The sequence below is a fragment of the Phyllostomus hastatus genome, unplaced genomic scaffold (genome assembly GCF_019186645.2).
Source record: "Phyllostomus hastatus isolate PE091 unplaced genomic scaffold, TTU_PhHast_1.1 phas_contig_196, whole genome shotgun sequence".
NCBI classification, from domain to species: Eukaryota; Metazoa; Chordata; class Mammalia; order Chiroptera; family Phyllostomidae; genus Phyllostomus; species Phyllostomus hastatus.
The window spans coordinates 32,650,966-32,656,016 of NW_025333709.1; positions in this window are offsets into that span (position 1 = coordinate 32,650,966).

A 5,051-nucleotide genomic window follows, 5' to 3' on the forward strand; every position below is an offset into this window, starting at 1 on the left:
CAGAGTCAGCCTGAGTCTCAGACAAAGTCATTCAAACATCACTGGTTTACCGTCCAAAGCCGTGGTCCGTCTGAAGTCACTCATCATGAATTCCAGCCACAACCTGCTGGAATGTGTCGCTGGGAGGAAAGGCCGTAGCCATAGCCAAGCCAGCCAACAGGGACTCCGAGTTCATTTTTCATTCTTGTTTTCTGTGGAAGCAACAAAAGAAAAATTTGAATGGTAAAGATGGAGTATGTCTGTTTTCATTTATTGTCTGCTCCTATGACAATAGGGAAAGGGTGCTGCAGCAAAAACAGAACGAGGAGGCAAAAGCACCAGCCCTGCTTCAAGGCTTAGTAGGAGCTGCGTGACGTACAGCAAGATGTTTAACTTTCTGAGCCTCTGTTTTCTCTTTTGCAATAAAAAGTAAAAAGAAACAAACAATAATACCTATCCTGCCTAGCTCACAAAGCTGTTGTAAAGGCAGATGAATTTATGGTTTTGGGCATTTCTGAAAAGTGATAGAAATGGGAGGTGTGGAGGCTGCTTCAGTCTTTACAAAGGGACGCAAACATGTTCCCCGGTATTTCCCCCAGTGTGCTCCACCCCAAACTTCACCCCCACTGCTTCCTACTATCACATCATCCTCCCTCCAGCAGGATTCTTTTCTTTCTGGAAAAAGTGCCTAGTACTCAAGGACCCCTCAGCACAAGGTCAAGAGCTGACTGTCATCAAGAAAGAAAGGCAGATCCAAGAAATGAAGACATGTCAGAGGAAAACGTGCTGCTTTCACGACTCTGCCCAATAAGGTCCACGTGAGGGTGAGTGTAATCTAAAAAAATTCTGGCAGCTAGAGCGAAGGTTGTAGGGGGTGCCGGATATTTGTTAACATGATGCAGAATACAGAGGGGAGGGTGTCCCAAGAGAAACCCGGGTGGGTGTGATGCACCGGCTCTAGAGCCAAACTACATACAAGGGCCATTTGGTATCTACATGACCGTGTGCAAATCAGACTCCTCTGTGCCACAGTTTCCTCCTCTGCAAAAGGAAGAATATAATCACGGCACCTACTCCGCAAGGTCGTTGTGAGGACTCAGTGAATGAACATGGATGCAGTACTTCACGCTGTAGCTGGAGCAAGGAAGTGGCATGTGAACATTGGTGGTGACAGTGGTAATGGTGGTGGTGACAATAGTCGTACTGGTGGTGGAGGTAGCTGTGACGGTGATAATGGGGATGGCGGTGGTGGTGGTGATGAGAGCAGAGACCAGCGTGCTCCAGGGAGAGGCATCAGGCCTCTGCATTCTGCAGAGGGCGCACTGAAGAAGACCAGGTGTCTCAGGCCCTGGGGTCTGCTGGAACAAAAACACCATAGACTAGGTGGCTCAAACAACGGACGTTTATTTCTCACAGTTCTGGAGGCTGACAGTTCCAGATTAGGGCACAGGCAGACTTGGTGTCTGTGGAGAGTCAACTGTAGGGAAGCCCATTTCATAGTTGATCACATTTCCCATGCATCCTTATATGGTGCGAGGATGAGGAAGCTCTCTTTGACCTCTTTTATTTTTTTTAAGATTTTATTTATTTATTTTTAGAGAGGGAAGGGAGGGAGAAAGAGAGAGAGAGAGAGAAACATCAATGTGCGGTTGCCGCAGGTCATGGCCTGCAACCCAGGCATGTACACTGACTGGGAATCCAACCTGGGACACTTTGGTTCACAGCCCACGCTCAATCCACTGAGCTACGCCAGCCATGGTTGACCTCTTTTATAAGGGGACTAATCCCATTCACGAGAGCCACATGTCCCAAAGACCCCATCTTCTCCCATCATCACATGGGGACATTAGGTCTTAGAGTTTCAACATGTGAATTTGGGGAGACACCAACATGTAGTATAGTGCCAGGCTTCCTCAAGGTCAGGCCATGCAGAAGTCCTACAATCATAAATTATAAACAGCAAGAGCCCAGGTTTATAGAAGTAGCATCCTCCTCAGGCTGTGGACTTTTCACAACTGCATTCAGGCAGAGAAGTCCTAGCAATTTCTATTAAAACCTTGATAGAAAGAAGAGTGCCTTCCAGTGCCCTGAGCACGGGGTGCAGGCCAGCAGCACAGAGCAGGGCCTCTAGGACAAGGCAAAGCCATGACCAGGAAAGAAAATGAGCCAGGGCAGAATGGTTCTCCTGGCCTCTCTCCACTGAAGGGGTCATCATTTCACAGTGAGGAGAGACAAGTTAATAGCAGGTCCATCCTCTTCACATACTTAATATTGTGCCTTTGTTTTGGTAGCTATGTGCCCTTATTAAGACATTTGCTTAAGCTGTTAGTGAACTGTTTAGAGCTCACCCTGCAGTGTTGGTTCACCGATGAATTGTCATTTGTTCATTCAACAGAAATTTATGGATTGCTACAGAATTCCACACCCTGCGTTCAGGAATGAGAGTCCAGGGCCTACAGCTTAGCGGGGGAGATAGAACGGTCACTAACTCTTTTACACTGCAGACTGGGCTTCTATATGAGCCCTAAGCACTGGGCTGAGGAAGCACTGGGATGGCCAGCAGGGTACGGACATTAAGAGCCCTGAAGCCTTGTGACAGAGTTTACACTTTATTCTGAGGGAGCCACGGAAAGACACCAAGTCAGATGCTCCCTCTGTGTTATGACCAGTGCTCACACTGTAACTGAAATACCATCCAGGTTCTGGCACCTAGAAGGAACTCAATCGCAACCTCCCCTTGCAAAGTTACAACCACGCAAAAATTATTTGTAGTGGGGGGGGTGGCTGGCTCAAAATTGCCTTATCCTCACCCAACAGCAGCCCAGAGTTAGGCAATGGCTGTCCTGAGGTCCCATAAACAGTTAAAGCTTCATTCTCACAGACCAAAGTGCAGAAAGCCTCTTTGTAAAAACAGGAATCGTATTCAGGCAAGCAACACTTTCATTTACCGTAAGATTCCCAAGATTACCCACATGATAAAATCAGAGATGCCCAAGGCCAGGGCTTTGCCAGTTGATTACTAATATTTGAAAGACCAAAGGAAGGAATTTGAGTCATTTTAGGTGGTAAAAATAGAGATGCTGGATGGAAGCCAGCCACCTATTGTAGTAATCCACATACTGCTCTGTCTATGTCTAAGGGATAATATCAAAATTCATGCTAGATATGTTTATTTTCTAAAGGCCTATGAGAAAACTTTCTCAGTGGCAACTACAGAGTTTCTACAAAGGAGGGGCTTAGGGCCAAGCCACGAGTTTGGAAGAGATTTGTCCTGAAGCTGCATTTGTTTTTATTCCGATTGTATGTTTATTTTTAATGGCTTGGGGATTAAAGACTGGGGGTTAAAATACTCCTCAACTACCGACCCTCTTGCCACGCCACCGCCACCGCCCAACAACAAATGTGCATATTTCAGTGAGAGTAATTAACCTATGAGATTGGTAAGCATGACTGATGGGAAATGAAGGCCACGCTACTGGAAGGAAATGTGACTGTGTGTAAATTGTCTGGTCCATAATATCCTGTTCACTTTCTGTGGGGACAATATTGGCATCCAGGGATGTGATGAAAGAATCGATGCTATTACCTGTGGGTGTGACACGGAGTCTGAACTAAGTACATGCGGGATGTACCCTAAGGAGCCCTGGGAGATCTCACTTCATTTCTTTCCAGCCCCTAAGCCCTGCCTGGTGCTGAAAATTCCCACTTTTTTTTCTACCCATTTTTTTTTACTTCTGTGAGTGAAGACATCAAAAGCTACTATGAAAATGCACATTTTTTCTGGGAGGGGTAGCATATTAAGTCATTAATAATAACAATTACTTGAATGATTTCATCTAGGAACCCAGCCAGTGACTGGGCAGTTTCCCAATAGTAAAGATGCCTTTTGATCCTGAAGGGAAGGCTAGAAGATGTTTGTCTGAAACAGACTCTGGGTGTGGTCCCAGGAAGACATTAAAAGGAACCTTACTGCTACCCCATTCGTCCACAACTGGCCTGGTCCCACTGATGGAGTGATTTCGGCTGAGATCATAAGAATTATTCTGGCTATAGCTAATTGTTTTATTGTGAACTTCACACCATGTGAAGAGACCAGATTAAGTGCCTGGGATACACATTCACCAACTGTGTGAATTTATGTTTCCCTTAAACTCCAGAGCCTCTGTTTCTCATTCAAAAGTGGAAATAATAATATAGATATCATTTACCTCAGAGAGCTCCTATGAAAACTCAGTATGTTCATGAATGTGAGAATGCTTTGCAAATAAAAAAGGGTTAATCAAAGGACCGTGTTTGATTCCGAAATCACCCTCCTTGCTATTTACCCAAATGCATTGAAAACTTATGTCTACACAAAAGTTATATCCACACAAAAGCCTGCACATAAATTTGCAGTTATGAAATTGCCAATATCTGGAAGCAACCAAGATGTCCCTCAATAGGTGAGTGGATAAACAAAACATGGTACATCCATACAGTGAAATACTATTCTGCAATATAAAGGAATGAGCTAGCAAGCCATGTAAAGATAAGGAGGAACCTTAAAAGCGTATCACTAAGTGCAAGAAGCCAATTTAAAAATAGTACATACTCTATGATTCCAACTATCTAACATTCTGAAAATGGCAGAAGTGGGGAGACAATAAAAAAGACCAGTGGTTGCCAGAGGGCTGGAGGTAGGGAAAGACGAACAGGTAGAGCGCAGGTGGGTTTTAGGGCCATGAATTATTCTGTATGATAGTGTAATGGGGGATGCATGTTAAAACCCATACAATATACGTTTGTCAGAACCCATAGAATGTACAACACAAAAAATGAACTTGAATGTATCAGGGGATCATGGCAGTCCTGATCAAAACCCCTCAGTGGCACCCTGCCGCACACCAAGTAAATCCCATGCTTTGCGTAACTAAATCTGCAGTCCTCCGTCATCTGGTCTCTTGCCCTACCCAATCTGGACTACTAGGAGCTCCCTACATAAACTGTCATGTTTATCCACTGTTTTGGCCTGCCTAACATCCACATTCCCTTCTCCTGCTAACACCACGCATCTTCCTTCAGGAAACAACACC